General features: G+C 40.9%; 1 protein-coding gene and 1 long non-coding RNA gene across 3 annotated transcripts in view; one reads left to right on the forward strand and one right to left on the reverse strand.

Moving 5' to 3' along the window:
* CLDN10 (claudin 10) overlaps window positions 1–23961 on the forward strand; it is a 103045-nt gene that overhangs the window by 11498 nt on the left and 67586 nt on the right. The window lies entirely within an intron of this gene.
* Window positions 865–19209, reverse strand: LOC141571292 (uncharacterized). Its single transcript, XR_012496052.1, has 3 exons — window positions 19069–19209; window positions 5738–5931; window positions 865–2992 (listed from the first exon to the last, which is right to left on the reverse strand). It is a non-coding gene; the product is annotated as an uncharacterized LOC141571292 (long non-coding RNA).

Below are 23961 nucleotides of genomic sequence, written 5' to 3' on the forward strand. Positions count from 1 at the left end.
AATCTGGCACATTGTATGTACTCTATCATGATCAGTTTCTTCCTTCCTTCCTCCCTTCTTTCCTTTCTTCTTTCCTCCTTTCCTTCCTTCCTTCTTTCCATCTTCATTTCTTCCTTCCTTTTTTCCTTCCTTCCACAGCACAGACCTTGAAACCTGACTTCCTATTTAAATCCCATGTTTACCATTAGTATCTGTGTGACCTTGGTATAGTTACTTCACCTCTCTGGGTTTCAGTTCCCTTATCTGTAAAATAAAAATAATAATAGTCTCTTCCTTACGAAAAAGATTAAATGAGTTAATATGTGAATTAGCTATAATTGTGGTTGTTTGCTCCAACCCACAATTCTATCCTTTCAAGACTGCTTTGAATCCTGGCTTTGTATTAACTGATCTCCCAGTTTAGCATCACCTAAAAACCTTCCGTATGTTCTCTGTGGTCTCTGTAGAATTCCCCCCATCTGCTACCCGTCCTACACTTGCCCCCAGATTTCCAAATCTGGGAGGATGGCAGTACATCATTTCTCCTCCTTGCTTTGCCTAAAATGCTGACCCCACACTTGGTCAATTGCCAAACCCTGTAGACTCTGCCTGCCCTGCCCTCCTCTTCTTCCTCCTGGGAGGTTTGCTTTATCTCTAGCTCAACCTATTGCCAACTTGAGCTCAGCCTCCAGGCTCTCCCTGCTGAATTAAATTGGGAACAAATATTAGAAAGACGTTTTCTGCCCTTCGACTTGCTCTAATCAAGGCTATCCAAAACTGCCAGATCCAACTTGCAAAGGCAGTGCTTCCTCCAGTTGGCTTCTGGGTTTTATTCAGCTGCCATGTAGAGAGTACTTTGTGTCAGGCCCTGCTTGACATATCATCTCATTTAATTCCCAGAGTGACCCTGTGAGCTAAGCAGTATACTATGTCCGTTCTATAGGTGAGGCAACAAGAGCTTGGAAAAGTTCCATAACTTGCTCAATGTCGTGGCTAATGTGGTGGCCATGGCAAGAGCCAAATGCCAGACTATATGACTCCTGAACCCAAACACTTGATTGCCTTCCCATCAGGGACTCCCAGCAAGAGGAGTGTGTCACAGCAGTCCTGACTTTCCTTTCTAGTCTCCCTACTTCAATAAAACTGGGCTGTGTGCTTAACCTTTTCTCTAGTCTGTGCCTATGCTCGTGCCATTTGGGGCAAATGCCTTCCTTCATCATTTTCCATCTCTTCACTCAAACTCCACCTCACATGCCATCTCCCATGCAAAGCCATTTTTATCTTCTAACTGGAAGAAACTTTTGTCTTCATCTACCCTCCATGGCACTTGCTACTTTGTGGTTATTTATGTACTTGTACTTTCCTATCACTAGATTATAAGCCCCATGAGGACAGGGTGTGAGCAATTTCTTTCTATCACTTCCCTAGAAGAATGCCCTACATGAAATTCATGCTCTATAGTTGTCTGTTGAACTAGTGAATTATTTGTTGAGTTGAATGAATGGGAGCAAGGACAGGACCACAGGGCATACACACCATTTCCAGGTTCACCATTCTTGGTGTCATTATTGAGTCTATCTGGATGGTTGTCAGGCCCATGTTTCTCCTTCTTGGCCAACAGCATAACGTGATAGAAGTTGCGAAGCATCCTAGCAAACTCATCAAAAGAGGAAGTGTTTAAGATGGCATTTCTTGCTCTTAGGGAATCATGCTGGCTCTCAACGAGAGCTTCTTTCTTCATGAAGAGCTTGAAAACCATCTCTTTAATTATCTATTCTAGAATTTATCTGGGGTTTGCTACCAAGCTTACCAATGGTGATTTCTGAAATGTACCCTTTTGAAATTTGGGACATTCCCCTGACCTTCTTCCCGGTCTTGTTTGCCTTCATTCTAAGATTACATCTGGTCCTTTCATTCAGATGATAACATTATGAAAAGTCAGGTACTATTCACAATGTTCCCTTTGGGACATAGAAAACAGTTTGTATTTAAAAGGTGCAGCTGAGAAATCAGAATGAGATAAAAATGGCTCTGATTATTCTGATTATTCAAACAATCTCTTTCTCTGAGGACTCTTTTCCTCTGAGTGATTTTAGGCTGAGTCCTTCTCTTGGTAGCTCATGACCTTGAGAGATGGATGTGTCTGTTGGTCGTGTCCATAAATCATCCAGCCATGCGTGACCACAGTCGGCAGAAAAAATGACCTCTCTTCGGCTCAACTGCTGGGTTCTGAAGAGGGGCTGGACTATTCTTGGCCATTTCTATGAGGGTTCAAGTTTCCGCCTGTTATGAACAACTCAGCAAAAAGTGCAAGGTAAACATAAAGTGCCATTCACTGAAAGCAGACTAAATTACAAGTCATAACCTCCTCGAGATAGCCTGGTACGGTTTGGGTTATCTATATTACAAAACACATCTGAAGATGATTGCTTTGGAAATAGTTGTTCTTTCATGTGTCTTACTTTATTTTAACTCAAATGGTTAAGATAAGGAGTGGAAATCATATTCTAACAATAAGTTATTTCCTTCCTGAATATTTTTCCTGTCACGATTTTCTCGTAGTCACATGTTCTGTGACCACATACATACCCCACAACTCAACGGCATTACCTTCGCTTCTTAAAATATTTGTAATTTCTTTTTATTATTAATGTCATTGACAGGTCTTCTCTTCCTGTTTCTAAATCTTGATTTTTCCCTTAATCAATATGCACTTTTTAAACTACTTAACCTCTCGTATAGCTCATACTATTTATTTTATTTTTCCCATGTGTAAAAATTATGCTCTACACTACACCAGCCTATGGGAACAAATGCTATCATCTTTACATTTATGCCCTAGTTCAAATGGAATCCAGGCAGAAACTGCGACTTGTCCAGTAGCCCTTGCCATAAATATCTCTCAGCTTCCTGGTAATGCTTGTACTTACCTCACCTCCTACCTGCTATTTATCTTCCAGGGAGAACTTGGACTCTTCTCAAACTCCACCCTCAAACTCCATCAGCCTTTCTTCTAAATAAACACACAAGGAGAGTAAAAACAATGTTTTCTGTGCAAACATAGCTTCTAGAAACGGCCCCTGCGTATACCTCTCCCAATAACATTGCTCTTCATGAGTTCTTCCCCACTTAAAATTCCAGTGCCATCGTTTCTCCCTCAAGGTCGTATTCCACCATCTGACATCTCTGGCCTCTGACATCCTTGCATCCACCCTGTCTCCTTCCCTTCTTCCCTCCCTCTGTTAACTGTAGATAGACTTGTCCCAAAGTAACAATTTCAATTCACCTATGGGTAGATGTTTCCCTCAAAATACACCAGGATGGCCAAGTCAGGATACATTTTAGTGTTGTTGCCACAGTGGTCCAGCATCCTGCACGCCTCTGCAGCAATTTAAAGAAGGGTCATGCTAAGACTAGGTCATGGCTAGAGGCTTCCCTCCACCTCTCCCCACTCTTTTATGGAGTTGATTGCGGGGTGAGAAGGAAAGTGTTGTCCTTTCTACACTCTGACCTCATCTTAGAGGTTCAGTGGAGATGGTAGTAGAGGGGAGTGGTGTGAGTATGGAAGGATGAAAGAGTGTGTGTGTGTGTGTGTGGGGGGGGTGTGTGTCAGGGCCCTAGTTCCTTTCAGAGAACTTGATTCCTATGAAAATTTGTGAATCTGAATAGATATTGACAGCAAAGATGCTGTCCAACTCTGTAAACAGTATGTGATTTTTAGAAGCAAGAGGATATTTTAGGGCCTAATTTCACCCCTCACTTCACAATAAAGTTCAAATTCCAAGTCTGCAAGTCTAATAAAAAAAAATGTCCTTTTATACAAATCCCTGACTAGTTGATTTTTTCTGCTAGTGAGACCTTCCTGTTTTCTCTGAAATTTGTTCTGTACTGCCCAGACCCTGGAGCCATTGAAGTTGATGAATATTCCTGTTTCTGGAGGCTTTGATGGTTTCTGAGTTCATCCCATCTTCTTATATAGTCTTTTTGTTTCTCAGAGCCTACATCCCATTCTTGTTCTCAGGAATTAGACCACAGTGACAGTCTCAGGCAGGCAGTGGCCTCATTATTGTTAGAAAGGCACCTCCTTTCTCCCCTCAGGGACCAGCTAGACAAGCAAAGTCAAGGGTCTCCAAGGAAATGGTTCCCTTGATTTCTTCTATCTCAGGCCTCCACTGGTTCTCATCTCCTCCACGAAGCCTGTGATAGCCATCCTCATCTCCTAGGGAGTCTGCTTATGTAAACCCATGCAACTCTCTGTGGCGTTTATTACTTTCCACCCTGTTGTTTTAGTTTTTGACAGTGGTGTGTTGGTAACTGCTAACAACCAGTGCTCAAAAAAATAAAAATAAATAAAAATAAAATGTATAAATACAGATATAAAGATGTAGCTATAGATACATACACATATATGTACACATATGTAAATATATTTATGATAAATTTTAAATAAGGAATTCATAGCACACAATTTCCAAATAATACAATGCACAATGTTCTTTCTGATAAATTTCATGTAGCCAATTGATTCTCACAGAATGCTTTATTGATGTTTGCTGAATATTTTTGTATCCATGGCCAACTAATGGGTTGCAATTAGTGAATGAGTGTAATTCTGACATGATTGTTAAACATATATCTATATTTGATATATAGCAAGTCACATAAAAGCAACATAATAAAGAAGCATATTGGTATATCACTTGGTAGTCAATGACATAACACCTTTTTTGCTGTATTGGATAATTGGGGCAATAGTTCCTCAATTTATTGTGTTATTTACAATGTAATGACTTTAGACATGACACACCTTTAGTTTTAATCTGCATTTTTAACATTTTCTCCATCATTTTTTTAAGTCTAGAAAATTAAAATAACTAAATCTTTATGTGTAGCATTTGCCAATTGATGTGGTGTAAATACTTCAACTATGGCAATTTCAAGCTACCAACATGTCACTGATGAGGAGTTGGGAAGACATGCCAATAGCACACAGTACCAGATATAATAGACCCAAAAACCTCAAGAGTGTAGATAATAACTTAGGAAGTGATGAGTTTTGAGTATTATTACCTTTGTTTTCAATATATTTTATTTAATTGTAAATTTACAAACTTTTATATGTTTTAAATGGCTGTGTTTAAAGACAAGCTTGCAGAATTCCTGAAAATTAAGCAACTGACTCTTGAGAGAAGGTATGAGCCAGAGCAAGTCAGCCTCGGCACACCTTTGGTTATGGATGCATGTACTCTATCTACCCTGTTAGACTATAGGTGAAGGAGGACAGGCTCCAGCCTCTAACTACCTTTGCTTTCCCCACAACATCTTATCAGATAGGATATGATAATGTGGAAGGGAGAGAGAATATGTTTCCTCCTTTGCATCTATCTCATAGGTTATCGGACTTTTCCTATGTCTCCAACCTCCCACTACTTTGTGTCTCACTATGACTTGCACATTTGTTTCATTTGTCCCGTTACATATTCATGTCTTATAGCTTGGAATTCAGTCTTACTTATGGTCCTGGACTTCTGGGAGTGAGGGCATATGATTAGACCTCCCCATTTTTCTATGACAGACAGTTTACCTTTGACCAATCACAGTTCACCTCACTTACTATTGTTTTCTGTAATTCCTCTAGATTCAGAAACACTCCTAGTTCTGTTTTTCACTGACAGGATGCATCAGTTCCCTTCTCTTGTTACCTTTCCTCAGAAGCCTCTCTTAGAACTGAGATTGCATGCTCTTTGAGATCACATACCTTATCGTTTTCCTCTTTATAACTCCAATTAGCAGCAGATTACCAGGAAAACAAGGCAGATTCAGTGCAAGTTGCTGACTGGCTGGCTGGATACACGAGGTACATTAGAGGGAAGTCCAGGATCACGAGTCACCAATGACGCAAGGAGGGTCTCTTTCTTTGGTCTTCAACACTGGATTCAACATGTCTTGTATCTAGTACAGGAGAGACATTCATTTATTCATTCATTTGTTCTACAGCTAATAATGGAGCCCCTGCTATGTACTATTCATTGTTTAGGCACTGGAGACACCGCAGAAAACAATGGAAACAAAATCCTTGCCCTCATGGAGCTTGGGTTCTAGTGGGAATGGGAGGAAATGAAGGGGGTGCAATACACTGAATATTTGTGTCCCCCCCTCCAGTTCATATGTTGAAATCCTAACCCCCACTGTGATGATATTAAGAGGTGGGGGTCTTTGGGAGGTGATTAGTGTCTTTATTAAAAAAACCCTCTTTATAAAAGAGAGTGCTGGCTGTCTCTCCACTGTGTGGGACTACAAGAAGTCTGCAATCCAGAAGAAAGTTCTCACCAGAACTCAACAAAGCTGGCCCTCTGATCTCAGACTGCCAGTTTTCAGAACTGTGAGAAACAAATTTCTGTTGTTTAGAAGCCATCCAGTTTGTGTTGCTTGGTAACAGCAGCTCCCACTGACTACGACACGGGAATAGCCCTTAAATGCCATATGTAATAATCATCCCTTCTGTATGAATGTTCATCAGCTTCCCCTTCTCCACCTTTTCAGTAACACACCATCATGGCATTTCTGTTGCTTTCTGTACTTTGTTTCATTAATTTTGAAGAACTACAGTTTGACAAACAGGGAGCCAAGGTTGGGGCATAGATGGATAAAGTGGAAATTTTCGCAATACATTTCCGAACTATACAAACATTTGGTCCTACTTGTCAACTTGTTTTTGTTAAAGATAATTCCCTCTAAAGATACATAGGCTCATGACAATGCTCAAAGGAAAAAAGTATACTTGATATACTGTACCAAGGATTATTTCCTACAGTCCCTAATGGAAAAACACATTCTAAAATTCTCTTCCTGGAGCCTACTGGCTAGTGTCCATGGGATTCAATCCAACCAACACACACATATCCTATCCAGTGGAGCAATATGATCTTGTCCTCTTCCCACACAGAATGTTCAACATCTTCTTAAAGATGCAAGAAAATTGTTCATGGTTATTTCTTTGTGAAGTTTTTGATTGGATTAAAACACCACCATAAATTGAATTTAAACTGTCCAGTGGCAAACTTTTTATAAAAAATAAAATTCTAAACTTCTGAAGAACAGAAATAGTGACTTATATTCCTCTCTGCGTTGCACAGTACTTACCTAGCTTAGTGCATGTTACATATAGGACTGTAAGTTCATTTGTTGGATGAATGACTTTATTTATTCATGAATAAATTCTTTATTCATGAACGAACTTATTTATACACTCATTACTTTTCTTCCTTATATTTTATCTGCCATTTTCTTTATTCTTTGGACTTTGTAATACTTTTCAGATCATTTTCAATAAGAGAGATGAATAAATGCATATTGACCTAAATTGAAAAGAGAAATGGACACAGACAGAAAATCTGCAGCAAATTGGACCAAAAATCTCCTAGTGAGTTGCAAATTAACCCAGTGAAATGTTCCGGATGTTTTGGATGAGGAAATTCTATCCCAGAGAGGTCACAGTCTCTTACTAACCTCAGGTCTGGTTGAAGGAAGATTCCTCTAATCCAAAACATCCTGTGATTTTAATTTAATTATGAAACAGCATGTCGTGCAAGTCAAGTTAGACTTCCGGATGACTTAGCAGAAAGTTTCTGGTTTGATAAGGAAAACAAATGCTATCTGACGTAATAAAAATAACCGCCTCAGGCCAAACAGTCAGAGACAAGTACAAACAAGCTGGAAGAGGCTTTTATTTAATATGATGTTGTGAGTAATAAAATTGTGTGTCATTTGGGGTTAAACTTTAATTTCATATCCTTTAAAAATAGAACCACATTTGCTGTCTGCTCACCAAGTAGATGATCTAGGCATCTTTACTCTCTTTTCTTGCTTTCCAAAGTACAACTGATTTTTAGGTTCTGCCAACTCTTCTTTCTTATCTTTTGTCCTCTGTTTGTTGTTCCCACAAATCTTCCAACCTCTACTCTCCTATCCTGCCCCGCTTTGCTCTAAGGGACCCCAAGAAGCAAAGGTAAAATATCTGCTTAAGAATATTTGAATATTCATCTATCCATTTATCCATCCAACAAATATCTATAAATTCTATGTGTAAGGCCTTTTGCTTGGTTTGTGGGAGCAAATAAAAGAAAACCAAGTTATTGTTTCTATTGGTCAAGAGAGATTTAAATTCGAAGGCAATTTGAAGCAGAAGGGGAATTAGGAGAAGGATGGAGCTGATACACATACATATAAGACATGTAGAGGTCCTACCATGCCACAATACAATACGTCCCAAACCAATGTTCCGTCATGTTCCCTCACAAAACCACTTTCTGTGTCGGCATTTCTTGTGCTGTCATGGTCCCACAACTGTTCCTCTGTCTTCCAGTAGCATTTTATTGTATCTGTCTTGTGTCCACCTCTATTGTTGTCATGCATGCATTTGCCTGCCTCTTGAGGAGGATTATACTTTAAACCTAGAATGATGGCAGATCTGGCTCCTCGGCACCTTCACATCTCTGGAGATTACTCCAGTTTTCAGCATAAATAGGTACTCAAGAAATATTTGTTGAGTTAAATTCTTAAAGTTTTGCAAACTTATAAAAATCTGCTTCCAATGAAACAACCATTTTCTATATTGCAGAATAATTTTTGAATGGAAGTGGATCCTTTTTCTTTAAGAAGCCAGGTATGTAGCTGAGGGAAAATCAAAACAAAGGTGCCTCGGGCTCTGTGCTCTGCACATTCTTGATAACTTACAGGAGAGGCTTGGTTATCTGTTTGACCTTGCACTGTGACCAGTGAATCAATACTGATGTAGGGGGATTTCCTGTTGCTATTACTGTATGTCTCATTTTCTCATCTCCCACTTTAGCTTCAAATACTCCGTGGCTAGAAATTACCGTGACTCCTTCCAGTTACCAGGCATCATTTTTTAGTTTAACTTTTCCTGGGGATGCCACTTGCCTAGCATTTGAATGGCTTCCAAATAGGGATTCCTCCCAAACAGAAAAGGCAGCTCCGATCTGTAGTTATGCTTTCTGACCATTTTCCATCCTAATAACCCCATGGAAAACGAAAACTTCCCAGACAGAATCAGCTGTTAATTATGGGTATCCACAGAGATCTCTTATCTCATAAGCATCTGATGAAAATGAGTTGGCCATTGCCAGAAAATTGCTGTGTAACAAGCAAGCACAGATCCTCATGGTCAACAACAATAAACATTCATTTTTCACATCTGTGAAGTTTGGCTGTGCTAAGTTGGGTGGCTCTGCTGATTGCAGGTAGAGATCTTGCTTATGCATCTGATCTGATCGAGGTTGGCTGATATTAGGTGGGATTGGCTAGGATGACTTGACTCTGCTGTACCTGCCCACCTCTTAAACATAGACGGCTAGCCTGGACATATCCTTTTCATGGCAAAAGTGGAGCAGAACAAGCCTAATCACACAAATAGTTGTGTAGGCCTCTTCTTGTGTCATGTCTTCTGGCACCCATTGGCCAAAGCAAGTCATATGGCTGAACTCAGAGGCACTAGATGGGAGGAACTGCAAATTCAGGTGACAAAGGGCTTCATTGTAAGAAGTGAAGAATTGGAGCCATTAATGCAATATATGACACTTGAAAGAATATCTATGCAGTGACCTCTATTCAATCCTTCTCTCCTTTCTTGATATTTTGCATTCTTTGCTCTTTTCAACTAACAGTGTGACCTTGACTGAAGAACTTCAGCTAAAATACTATAGTAGCTTTAATTCTCACCATTCCACAAGTCTTTGATTACTACCCCTTGTAATGGAGTTGTTGAATAGAGGGAAAGACAGACATTCCCAAAGCCTTTATTTATGCTAAAAGTTACAGGAAAAAAAGTAAACTTTTTCCTTCACCATTGATTACCACTTACTCTCATCCCCAAATTATTTGTCTTTTATTGTTTTCTGGTCCTGTTTCCAGAATTCTATCTCAATGTTCTTTCTACTCTCCCACACTGTGCCTTATATCAGCAGTGTGACTATTTTCTGGAATGTTAACGGTTTGTGAAGCCCAGAGTTCCTTTAAAGATCTGAATTATTTAAAAAAAAACAAAAAACAAAAAAACTTCAGCATCCTAAACCAAATTCCTGAAGATAAATCTTCTTTTTAGATCAAAGCTAACCATTCCGACTACAATGCAAATGCTTTAACTCTACGCACTTCTGTGAGATATAGAACAGCAAAACCTGTTCTTTATAAAACACTTTACATGCAGTCCCACATCCTTGTTCAATGGTTACAAGCTTCCCAACATTTTCACAAAGTCCCTAATATGCAAGGAAAACATTTACCCGAGCCTAGGGTTTCTTGTGAGTTGGGGGAAGAAGCAACAGATAAGGATGGAGCTGAGATGGAAAGAAGTTAATAAAATGATTAGAACTGAATGGAAAAGTTATGAATGATGTTAAAAGAAAATTTACAGAATATCTTTTCAGTGGAATGCCAGATTGTGATCACACGCTGGATTGTTTTATCCTATAGAGGTGAGCGCCTTTGTCTTTCACTAGGTATTTTACAACTGTTAGGGCTGAAATTAACTGGTAGAACACTGAGAACAGTACAGGCGATTCCCGGTCATAGCAGGGCTAAGATCCCTATTCATGGCAACATAAAAGAGAGAGAGAAAACCAGTTATATCTGACTGACTTCATCAGGAGTTAATAATAATACACTCAATGGATTAATGGTGGTAATTTTATATTTGTATGAGAGTCATGATTTTACCTATTTAAAAATGACCCTTTAATACTACATTGCTGAGTTACTTTCAGATTATAATCCCTATAGTTGCACTTACTTTGTTCATTCATCCTGTAAAGACATATGGTAAAGTTTACTAACACCATAATTGATTTCCTTTGACCAGTTTCTAAATATTTTTCAGGAGTTAATAACTGTGTTAAAGGCAAAGGCTTTCCTTGAGGCCCAGGATGAGTATATCGGTAGCATCAAATGTCGGGTATGGTTCTATCATACACACCACTTTGCAGAGGTGGTTCAGAAGATGAAAAGAGGAAACAAAATAATCAGGGCCTGCTGATTGCTTGCCAGAGCAGTCGGCTTGTAGGCCAGAACACACTAAAGTGTTTGAAGCATTAAGTGCTCAGAAATGACCAAAAAAAGAAAAAAAAGGTGGTCAAGTACCACTTTATGCTAAAGAGCAGTTGAGTTTTAGCTAGAAAAGAGAGGAAGATTTGTGAAGGAACTGAAATCAACCAGAGATGGGGGAAAGATAATCAACTCTAAAGATTCTGTGAGGCTACAATTACGAATTTTAAGCAATTCAGTTCCTGCATGTTATTTATCTGATTGGAAAGAAAAAGACAATCTATGGTTTCAGGGATACAAAAGAGAAATACCTAATTTATGCCTGTTCCATTAATCAGAGATTGTAAGCTGCTTGCAAGGACTGAGGCCTTCACAACCTTTTTGTCTGGTTAGTTGGTGCTTCTGAAACATTTGGAATGTAAATGCTTTGAGATAGGGCATACCCTCCAATGACAGACCCCCTTGTCGCTATAATAGCCCATATGGCCTCCTTCAGTTGTTTTGCCCTTGGAAGCATTTGTGTTTTCACGCTTGACTAATAGTTATGTCTTTAAGCAGTTTTTATACAGATTTACTGGTGTGACATTATTTATAGCAGTCAGCTAGCACTGGAACTAAAATAAGTTCAAACTTTGCCCCTGTAAGAACAAAATCGCTCTTTGGCAATGACCCGAAATATAAGCCCAAGACTTGCCCCACAAAATCCTGTTTTCTTCATCATCCAGCCAGTGTTACCTGTTCTTTGTGTCAGTTATGTGTTTACTTTAAATGCACGATTGCTGAAGTTGTCTGACATAAATGTCATTCTGTGACCCATCTTTTCTTCAGTGTTCAAGGTTATTTGAGCAACAATCTCATCCTTACACAACACTATTAGTCCCTTTCAATTTGGTACTATGACGTCTTTTGGCTTAACATCTATCTATCTAAGTGGCAAACATAACAGCCTCAAGACAAACCCATGACTTAACAGTCCTGGGTATTGTTCACGATGATGAGTGTTTCCATGGCCCAGGCATTGTGCTAAACACTTCAGAGGTATTATCATTTACATCTCATCTTAGGGTGTTGGAATCCTAATTTTAGAGACAAAACAAAACAAAACAACCTTAAGACTAAAGGTTAAATAACTTGCCTACAATCACACAGGTAGTGTAAGCCTAAATCTAGAGCACATGCCCTAAACATCCAGGTCATTCAAAGGCTCTTAATTACAGCACAACAAAAGTGAATAATTACGCCAGCAGCAAAGAAGGAATACACACAACTTTCTACTCTTTAAGATTTTACACTTTGTACTCCTCTTAGAGCTTGGATATGTCCCTCATGCTACCATTGTTCGTGATTAAGGCCAATTCAAGAAGATTTTTTCCCCCCAGTAGATTCAAGAAAACATTTTTTCTAGCAGCAACCCCTGAGGGCCATCCAGCTTCTAGCCCTAGGATTTTTCTTCATTATTATTTGTCATCTCTGTATGTTGAGAACTGCTCTAGAACAGGTGTTCTTAATCTGGGGTCCCTGAACTTTGGTTTGTCAAATGCTTTGTCTGTATCTACTGAGATCATTGTGTGATTTCTGTTTTTATTTTATCGACATGATGTATTACATTAATTAATTTTCTGATGTTAAAGCAACCTTGCATCCCTGAGATAAATCCCATTTGGTCATGGTGTATAATTTTTATTTATTTTTTGATTTTTAATTGTAAAATATGTATCACATAAAATTTGCCATTTTAACCATTTTAAGTGTGTTATTCTTTTTATATATTTCTAGATTCAGTTTGCTAGTACTATGCTGACGGGCTTTGTATCCATTGAATATGGATATTGGTCTATAATTTTCTTTCTGTGTGTGACGTCATTGCCTGGTTTTAGTATCAGGGTAATACTGGCCTCATAAAATGGGTTGGGAAGCATTTCCTTTCTTTTTGGAAGAATTTGTCTGACATGTAAGGTGGAGCTTGATTATGGTGGGCTTTGTCAAAATAGTGGGTATTTGCATTTTATAGCAAGGCAATTGGAACCATCAGCACTTTTACTATATAATGTGCATTTCAATCATTAAAAAAAAATCACTACAGGTAAGTAAATATGACTTACTTATTCATGAGTAATACTTATTCTTACTCTTCATGAAATGGAGGAGGAGAGCTAAAACCATATAGTTTAAGAGGCAAAAGAAAATATATTTGTAATAAACAAAAAAGAATAGGTTTTGATTGGTGCCTTAAAAATATAATGCAATATAGAGGTAGGCATTTGGAAAAAGGATTTGCTTAAAAAAAAACCTGTATTATGGAAATAAAATACAAAAGTAGAGAAAAATAAGTAATGAGCTGCCATGTTCTGATCCTCTGTTCTGCAGCTGTTATCAGCACATGACTACTTTTGTTTCCTCTATACCCCTCTATTCCTCATCTTTACTCCCACCCTTGCTCAGTTATTTTGAAGCAAATCCCATATATCAAAATTATCTTATAATTTTGATTAATATTTCAATATATATCTTAAAACATAAGGCCTTTTAAAAGCACAGCCACATAATCATTGCACCCAAAAAATTAATATTTCCATAACACTCAAATATCCAGGTAATGTTCCAAATACCCCTGATTGTCTCATAATTTGCTTTTTACAGTTGTTTGCTCAAATCAGGATCCACATAAGACCACTACATTGCATTTGGCTGATATGGCTCTCAAACCTGTTTTAATCTATAGGTTACCCCCATTCTTTTTTTAATGCAATTTGTTGAAGAACAATAATTTCTGAGGGCCTGTAGAATGTCCCAGACTCCATTTTTTGTTAATCATATCCTTATGGGGATATATTTCCTGTAAGTTTGTAATAAGATCTACAGGCTTATTTGATCAGATTTGGTTTAATTTTGTTGCTGTTGCAAGAATGCTGCATAGGCAGTGTTGTGTGCTCTCCTTGCATCACATCAGGAGGTTCATGGAGCCAGGTTTTCTTTTTTTGCCACGTTAAGAATCATTGCTGGGCTCAGGTGTCACAGTCCCGTTCATTCATTATAAAATGCCCTATCAGTGTTTCACCTTCAGTGGCCACTGAAAACCATTTGTGTTGATTCATTATTTCATTAGAGGTTACGAAATGGTGACATTGCAATTGTATTATTTCTTCTGCATTTATTAGCTCAAATTCTAAAAAAAGAAATTTACTCCTTGAACTGTTTAGTTTCAATAAATAGCAACTTCAGTACAGTTCTGCAGAAGAAAGGAGTGATTATTTTGCTTTTCTCTTTATTTCCCAGTTTTTAGAATACTGACTTGGATTCCTAGCTTCCTTCAAAGAGGTGTTTGTTTGTGTGTTGTAATTGTAGAAACTCAAATTTTTAGCATTTTCAGTGTGTTTCAGTCCTTTGCAGTTATCCTTTTTGGTGCTGAGATTGTATTATTTCTGGCTTCTGGGCTCTTCAACTTGGTTCCTAAGTCTTTGGGGCATGATCTTGTCTTTGATAGATTCCTTGCTTGCTGGTATAACAAGATGTTTCAGGCTCATTCCTGATCTTGAATCAGCCATTTCTCCAAGGAGCTCTATCCCTTTTAGGGGGATACATCATTCATAAAGCACAATCTGGGTTTTACGGGTGTTTATTGCTATGGGTTAGTCAAGGTATTTAGGCCTTTTCAACAGACATAGCTAGAGTTTTTTTAAAAAACAGAAAATACATATGTACTATTACTAATATTTTTAATTCAAACAGGTTTTTTATTTAACCTCTTTGATTTGATATTTGTATCTTTTACTTCTTGCACTGAAAATCTTGGTTCCTGATTAAAAAAAAAAACAACTTAACTTTCTTTGCTACTAAATATGTTATTGTTTTATAATTGTATTTTACTGTCAGAAAATAGCATAATATCAAGGAAAAATATCATGCTAAAAGTAATTTATTGAAAACCATTAGAAATTTCCTTGCAGTTTGGGCATTGTCCCATGTTTTCTTTGTTTCCTTGGCATAAACCCACTAGGGCTATACAGTCCAATTACTGTGGTTTAAAAACAGAAGCATTTAAAAAATCCAGATTCAGCTGACACCCAGGGAGTTTCAGCCAACTTTGAAGGCAAAAATGATACATGCTGGAGAGTGTTGTAGCCAACTATTTATTAACTCCCATTTCTGCTAATTCAGGGAAGGACATGTACATAGTTTGATTTTCAATAATTGCTTTAACTTAACCATCTATATTTAGTAGGAGTAAGACCCTTGCTAATGATCAATTCCTCAACTAGCTGAGAGTTCATTTCACTCATGAGGCTTTGATGTTTAGGAGGGAAGTGCAAAGTCCTGGAGCTATAGAGGGTTTGAGTGCTGCTGAATTTTACAGGTCACCTGGTTAATCAACTTACTTTGTAGAGGAGGAAACTAAGATCCAGCAGAGTATAGTAACTTGCCTAATATCACACAGCTAGTTAGCAGTAGGGACAGAACTGGAAACCAATATGCCCTCTCCCTTCCATTACACTGTTCCCTGCTCCTTTGCATGAATGCTGAAGGGGATTATCATTTTTGCAATGTGCAAAGGAAGCCAGCCTGAAAGTTTAATCCGAAGACTTAAGATATCAACAAATGTTTGTGAGAACGTCTTCAGTCATTGGGTAAATATTTGGTAACTGGCTCTGAGTATATACCAAGACAGAATTTATTGTGTACGTTTTGTTTTACTTGTCCAGGTAATAAAAATAGGAGAAACACGTATCTGGTACAATGTGAAGACTAGAGACTCCATTTCATATATTTATGACATTTTCCCACACTTTTTTTATCAAAAACAAAACAAAACAAAAAAACAACATTAAAATAATACCTACTCTCCTGACTGTAAATGTTTTCTGTGTTTGTTTATCTAATTCAATAAACCACTAATCACATACAAGGCACTGAGCTAAATGGAATTTTCCAACGATTAGACTCTCTAAATACGGAACTGGCTGCCTTGAAAGTTAGTGAAGTGGGGAAGTGAGGGCTTGGGAGGTCTTATCAGAAATCTGCAAAGAGGATTCCTGCAGAAGTCAAAGGATGGAATTTGGTGACATCCAAGGTCCCTACTAATCCTGAGATTGGATGAGAGATTTTTATTCTATAATTTGTGTGACATCCCAATTAAAGTGGCTTGTGTAGGTTAGAGAGTAGCAGCCATTTATACAGAAACACAACATGTGTTTCCTTTCCTGTTTTTCCTCCAAGGTCAATTTCTATTTACAAATTTGCCCATAGAGACTCAACATATCAGAGATGATACACCTTCGCAAATGAAGGGACAGGTTTTGTGGGAATTACAGAAACTTCCTATTGGCGATACATGTCCTGAGAACTTCCATGCCAAGTTCTTTTCTCCCTTCTGTCTCCGATGGTTTTCTGTTTAAATCATATACACTTGTCTCTTCTAATAACCCCCTCCTACCTGAGGTTTATTAGCAGTCAAGTTCTCAGTCCAAGGGTGAAAAAGAAGCAAGTGGACAAATTTGGGAGTTATTCACTTAAAGCCTGTGTGCTTTCAAAGTTATCCAACAAATACTTGAGCCCCTACTGTGTGCCAAGCTCTGAGATAGGTGCTGGGGGTACATGAAGGAGATGCAGTTGCTACTCTTTCCGGCTAAAGGAAGAAAGGAGATGAGAAAGGATCAGATACTGGAAAGTTGATGAGTGTGAGGACAGAGAAAGGTAGGGTCCTAATCTCCTGGAAGAGGAGGAGTCTTGCTGGTCAAAGTAATATTTCACTTTCAACCTGAAGGAGGAGTAAGAGTCTGTTAATAAAAGAGAAAAGGGGAGTTTCCTGCCCGACGAAAGACAGGTCCAAAGGTCCAGAACAAAAAAGAGTTTGGTGAATTTAAGGAATCAAAGAGGGTAAGACATGTTGGAGCATAGGTTTGACAGATGTAACGTAGAGATGAAGCAAGAGAGGAAGGCAGGAATCAGATGGTTGGAGGGGTTTGTCACAGCACGCTCTAAAACTGCTCACAGTAATTTCCAATTTGACCTATGGATATTACTTAGTCTTTAAGGACTTCTTTCCCAGCTTCTTAACATCTATTAGAGTTTGTCACTGATTAATCGAAAACCAACATTTATTGAGCACCTACTATGGTCCAGACATGGTGGTAGGTTATGGGAGAATAACATTAAAAACAAGCAGCCCTCCCGTTAAGAAACTCCTAAAATAATGTTTTGTCTTTCTTTCTAAAACACCAGATATTAACCATAACAAATGTATCGAAGAACCAAAAGACAAAAAAAATTAAAGGCTAAAAGGAACACATAATTAACTCCTTTAGACTAAATTTGAAAAGAGAGTGGGATACTTATCATTACAGGTAAAATGGAAACTCTAAGGCAATGGGGTTCTAATTCCCTTGACAAAAATTTTTTTAAATTCAGATTTAATTGATATAACATTATATTAGTTTCAGTCATAATGAGAAACCTGGCACCATGACCACACAGGTAAGCCGACTGTACCAACCACAGCACTTAGAATCCAGGGCTCCCTCTGGTCACTGGGTTTCTCCTCAGGATAGTCCTAAGAACTTCGTGTATATTAACAACACCATCAGAATGAGATACAATAGAACAAGGCACATAACAAGGGCTGAGGAAGATACCAGCAATGGGCACACCAGGCAACCATGATGCCCCGGGATTCCTAGTGATGGCGACCAGACACCACCCCTGCCATGATTCTTTGCTGAAAAATAAGAGCCAAGGCCATTCACAACCTATTTCATTGAGTACTCATTTGTTTAATTCAGGCGATCTCAAACTGGAGTGTTCATCCGAGTTACCTAAAGAGTTTGTGAAACCCGGGACCCAGAGTTCCTGACTCAGCATGTCCGAGGCACGGCTGGAAATGTGCATTTGTAACATGTTCTCAGGTGCTGCAGCTGCTGTTGGTCCAGGACCCTATTTTAAGAATTGCAGATGTACTCATTCCACAAAAACTGCTCCAGGGCCTGCTGTGTGCCTGACTATTAAGCTCTGGAGGACACAAATCCTTGTCTTCAAGAGGCTCACCCACTAGTGGAGGCAACGGAAGTAAAAAGAAAGTATTATAATGCAATGCAATATAACAAGGCTCTCATGGAGGTTAGGAGGGGTTTTATGAGTGCAGAGAAGAGGAATGGTCCATATCAGGCCGTGGTAGGTGATAATGGGTTAGCCATTGCTGCCAGCAGGGAGGGAAGTGGGTGCAAGACCAGAAGGAAGGAGCCACATGTTCAGAAAGGGAGGAGGCCCGTGGGCAATGGCCTGTGTCTCCATGGAACTGGGGAGGAAACACATGTAGAAAGTGACCAGGAATGAGTATAGAAGAGTTGTCAAAGACTGATAAAGGGATCTGAGCAGGGGTGTGACCCATCGGATTTGCCTTTTGGGAAGCTCATTCTAGTGGCAGGGAGGATAAAGATGGGGGTGGCATAGGGGTGGGAATGGAATGTGCTAGAGGCCATTCAGTGGTGCACATGAGGGATGGGTCCTGAGCTTGGGTAGGAGCAGGCAGGTGGAGAAAGGATGAGGCTGACGTTATCCCAGGGATATATTAGTATATGTCATGAGTCTTGATAGAGAAGAGTGTTAAAAACTTGCAGGTCCCTGGGTTTTTGGCTTAGCAGGGTGAGTGGGATCCTCTCTGCTAAGCAGTCAAGGACACACACCACCAGTGCTGCATGGGGGAGGCACCATGTAAGCTGGGAAGCATCGGAGTGTACTTGATGTGGTCCACAGCTTAGATCAGATAGCAGCGGCTCATGGCCAGTGTGAAAGAGCCCACCCTCTCTTCCCTGCTCCCACATGCTCTGCATGTTTGTAGGAACAGAGATCAGTGAACATCTAAGTGATGATGGAAACTCCCTGACGGGAGAAGGGATCTGCTTAGAAAGGGGGAGCATTAGGAGCTCAGTGGTGGTGCCAGCCTGTTCTTCTGGGGGAGCTGTATGGGTTTCCTGGAGCTGCCATAGCAAGTACCACAGGCTGAGTTACTTCAACAATAGAAATGTATTCTCTCACCGTTCTGGAGACCAGAAGCCCGAACTCCAGGTATGGGCAGGATTGGTTCCTTCTGAGGGCTGTGGGGACAATCTGTTCTGTGCCTCTCTCCTGGTTTCTGGTGATTTGTTGACAGCCTTTGGTGCTCCTTGGCTTGCAGGCACAGCACTGTGGTCACTGCCTTCATCTTTACGTGGTGTTCTCCCTGTGTCCAGATTTCCTGTTGTTATAAGGAAACAGTCACGTGGGATTAGGGCCCACTCTAATGACCTCATCTTAACTAAGTACATTTGCAGTCACTCAAGGTCCCATTCTGCACTACTGAGGATTAGGAGTTCAACATATGATTTGGGGTTGGGAGACATAGTGCAACCTGTAACAGGAACTAGCAAATGTGCTGATCCAGCCCTCTGATGAGCTATTAAAAGTTGGGAGGAGATGAGCCTCCATGGCCCCAGACATTTGCTGAGATAGAGTGCCAGAATTCGTGCCAGGTGCATCTCAGCTGCCTCTACTGAGTGCTGCCATCTGTTGGCTCCCCCACTCCTCTCCACAGCCAGGAAAGTGGCCAGCAGGGTTTGAAAGAGTTTAGTGCTTCCTTCCCAGAGGGTCTCATGGCCTCTGGTGAGGTTGCACCCCTGTACTGTAGCGCAGGGGCACCCAGATTGGAGCTCCAGAAGGTGGCTCCTTTCCCACCTCATGTCCTCCAACTCCATTTCTGTGGGGAGGGTCTCAATCCTGGGTTGGTTGTCCTCTCGTGCTCCCACAATCCCAAGGCCACTTGCACAGATCAACGTCCCCTGGATGTTTTTCCCCCCAAATGCCATAACCTTTCCATGATTTGACTTATCGATGGCTGCCTCCCTGAGGGTACTGGGCGGGCTTCTATGCTCATCCCAAATTTCTTCCAGCTTATTCCACACCACCTTAGATCACCTCTTCCCTCTCCATGTGCCACTCCCCTTCTGGGAGTTAATGGTGATAGGCTATATGAGAGAACGAGGTGTTTTGCGAGATGCAACAAAATATAAACTTGATTTTTGATGTGTTACATATGGGTTGACAAGATGGAGAAGTACTGTAGGTGTTTGGTTAGAAATAGGGAACTCAAGAGGCAAGTCTGTGTTGGGGGTTGAGATGTGGAGATTTTGGAAAAGATAGGGCCTCCCAGGGAGTGTGTGAGGGCAAGGCTGGAATCCTGGGCAATGGTGACAAACGAGAGAGAGAGAAGGGAGGAGGCTAGTATACTGATGAAAATGAGCTCTAACATATTTTATCTCATTGGCTTTCAAAATGAAATTATGAAATAAATTAACCATGTGAAATAACTGAGTCTCAGAGAGGCTGGTTAAATTTTCACAGCTTGTAGGTGGCAGAGCCAGGTCTCAAACTCCAAGTTCAGAACTTTTCTCACTACATGTGTGTCATGCCGGGTGACAGGCGGGGTCTCTAGTCCCACTCCCCACATAAGAACGCAGGACATGGTGAGGCCGAAAAGAAACACCCACAGAGCCATAGATAGGGGAGTCATACCACTATAGTCTCACTGGCGGCTGGGTTGGAGACACAGGAAGCAGGAGCCACACTATCTGCAACCTGCACTCCTCCGCTTGCTAGCTCAGCATCATCTTCTTGCTAGCCCCCATTTTTTTCTGCTAGCCTAGCCACAGCAGTTATATTAGTGGCCAATGGCTCACTGGTTACAGCTGACGGCCAACTAGCCACAGCTGATGGCCATCCAATCACAGTTGATTGCCATTTACTACCTGAGCCAGCACCTTTCTATGTGAGGCCGAGAGCCTGGAAACTGCACTCTTGGCTCTGTCCCCATAATGTATTCATTTATTCATTAAATACTTATTGATAAAGCTCTTTTCTGTGCGTGTTTGGGCTTGGTATTCACATAACGGGCAATGTAGTAGGACCTGAGTGGACTAGGATGAGAGGCAGGCCTTGAAAGCTTTGGAAACCAGTCACTCTTCCTATTGTAGCAGGGAAGGCGGAAAAGTAACATAAAATAGCTAGAACAATCACTAAGGTTCATGTGCAGAAACAGAGGAAGCTGTCCTACAAACCCTGCTAGGTGTGGTCCATGGACAGCAATGAGGCAGCAGCTGGCAGCTTAGTAGAAATGCAGACTCTCGGCACCACCTGGACCTACTGAGTCCAAATCTGCACATTAACAATCTTTCCAGATGATCGTTATGCACATTCAAATATAAAAAGCACTGGCACCTACTACAGACAGACCCGTGGACAGACGGAGGAGAAGAATGTGTGTGTAGTTAGGGAGGCTTCTTGGAAGAGGCCTGTGACGATGAAAGCCGGCTAACGTTGGGGAGAAATGAGATCTTTGCCTACAACAGTGGCTTTCCAACTTGGCTGCAAGGTCGAGTCACCCGTGGTGTTATAAAATGTGTTGGTTCCATCTCCCCACCCCAGAGATTCTGATTTAATTGAGACAAGGCCCTGGCACTGGGATTTTACGAACCCCCCAGGTGATCCGAACTTGCAGCCAAGTGTGCGAACCACTGGCCTTGGCCATATTTAAGACATAATGGAGTGTACCTGGACAAGGAAACAGAGGAAACAGCGATCAGGTGATTAGAGTGCAGGATCAGAAGTGTGCTTTTATATGTCTAGAGGGTGCGGCGGCGGCCGGAGGGTGAGACTAGGCTCTGCAATGCCTCTTGCCCCCAGGTGGCCATCCTGGCCCAGAGGCATTTCACAGCCTTTCCACTCTCCTCATACGGATGCTTGGATTCTGCTTCCCCCTAGTGGTGATTTTCAGTATGGCACAGCTGTCACTGGAGGTTTTCATATAAATGCAGCGTTCATCACAAACCTATGAGAGTGAGTCCCAAGATGTATGGGTACTCCTTGGAATGCCTAGGGAAATCCTAGGAATCGTACACAATGAGCAGCCTGACAACGACTTCAGGAGTTGCGCCTTCACAGGGAAGCTCAGGGAGTTCAAGGTCACTAGCCAACCACTGATCTAACACAAGGCTGCAACTGGAGACTAAGTGGCTTCTTGTCCTTTGGATTTGAGCAAATTCATCTTATCAGCTAGTGGCAAGTGACCATGAAATCAAACATCAGGACGTGCAGAGGAATGAGGTAACAAGCTTCATAATAAACAGCCGTCACCCCTTATTCAGCTCTGTGTGGCAAGGATGTGTTTTTACTTAATTATCACGTTTGATTCTAATACAAGTCTAGAAGGTGTTGGGAATCTTACAGACAAGGAAACAAACTTTCAAAACTTAAGTAAGTTGCTCCAGGTCATACAACTTTTACATGATAGATGCAAGATCTGAACCCATGCCAGTGGCACAGCACACTTTCCCAGCTCCTCCCAGATGCTCTGCGGGACCCAGGAGGTCTTGCCTGCCCAAAGATTTGCACAGCAGCTTCAGCCTGAATCCCCAATTGAGACTCTGTGGTCCCTCCCAGGGCCCACAGCTCCTTTTGCTCGTTATTCTGCATTGACTCAGATACTTCCTTCTGCAGGACAGCCCCCGAGAGCCCCACATTTGGCTGCAGGACACGTTTGCCCAGTTCTGGCAGAAAGTTTCTCCCTGCAGCCAACTCCCGGGGATGGGTTCAGGCCAGATGATGAAGAGAACAAATGAGAGAAGAAGGAAGCATCTTAAGCTTGTTATCGTCATCGTCTTCTGCCCTGGCTGCTTCCCTCTCTCCTCATCTGAAGCTTCCTAAGCACTCAGGGCCAGTTCCTCTCCACCCTGCCCTGGTTACAAGTGCTCCTGTACCTGTGTTATGGGGCAGAGTCACCAAGGGAGCTGGTTAGAATGCAGATTCCTAGGCTCCATCCTCAAAGATTTTGATTTAAGGGGTTACAAGTGAACCTAGGGTTTAAAGTTTTAATAAACAGCCCCTAAGAATTCTGATGCAAATGATCCCTGGAACACCCTTTGAGAAGCATTCAACAGACCCACCATTAACATTTACAGGTCCCAGGTCAAGAGTATAAATGAAGTATAAATAAAACATACTCTATGTTTAAATTTATAAAAGTTATAAATCACGTAACAAACTATCAAGTATGCCTTTGTAACTACATGGCAGGCTAGGATTCTGAACGCTAGAGTTCCAAGCCAGAAGGTAACAGCACAGGGAGAGGGAACCCCAATCCCTCGGCCCTCCCCCTTCTCTTCCTGCCTCTGGCTCTGAGCCTCTTTGTACCATGAGGAATCTGTTGCTCAAGCAAGAGGCACCCAGCTTGTAAGTCCAAGCTCAGGCCGCTCTCTTTACACCCCACAAATGCTGTATTTTGACAACCTGTAGGTCTTGGAGATGGACCCCACGAAGGAGGCTTTCATTGGCACTGGAAGCAGAAATTCTAGGGTTGTAGGTACTCAGCTTAGGACGGGGAGGGGGACTCCCGGTGACACATTCCCTTGTCCTCCCTGGCTGCTTGAACTGTGGGGACCCAGGGTACAGCCAGAGGATGACCAGAGCAAGACCCTCTAAACCAGTGCTTCTCAAACTTTAATGTGGGTAAGCGTCACCTGGGATCTGATGATTCCGAATCAGTAGGTCCAGGGTAGAGACCAAGATTCTGCATTCCTAACAGCCTCCCAAGAGAGCCAATGCTGCTGGTCCACAGGACATGCTTAGAATAATAGCAAAGCTCTAAGGCAGGGTCAGCCAAGTTAGTCCACAGAAGTCCAGCGAGTACATTTTTAGGCTTTGCAGGCCGTATGGTCTCCATGCAACTCCTCAGCTCTGCTGGTGTAGCATGAAAGCAGCCGTAGACAAAAAGTAAATGAATGAGCATGGCTGTGTTCTAATAAAACCTTATTTATGAACACTGAAATTTGAATTTCTTATAATTTTCCTATGACACAAAATATTTTTTTTTATTCTTTCACCCATTTAAAAAATATAAAA

Source organism: Rhinolophus sinicus, linkage group LG04 (genome assembly GCF_036562045.2).
Source record: "Rhinolophus sinicus isolate RSC01 linkage group LG04, ASM3656204v1, whole genome shotgun sequence".
Taxonomy (NCBI): domain Eukaryota; kingdom Metazoa; phylum Chordata; class Mammalia; order Chiroptera; family Rhinolophidae; genus Rhinolophus; species Rhinolophus sinicus.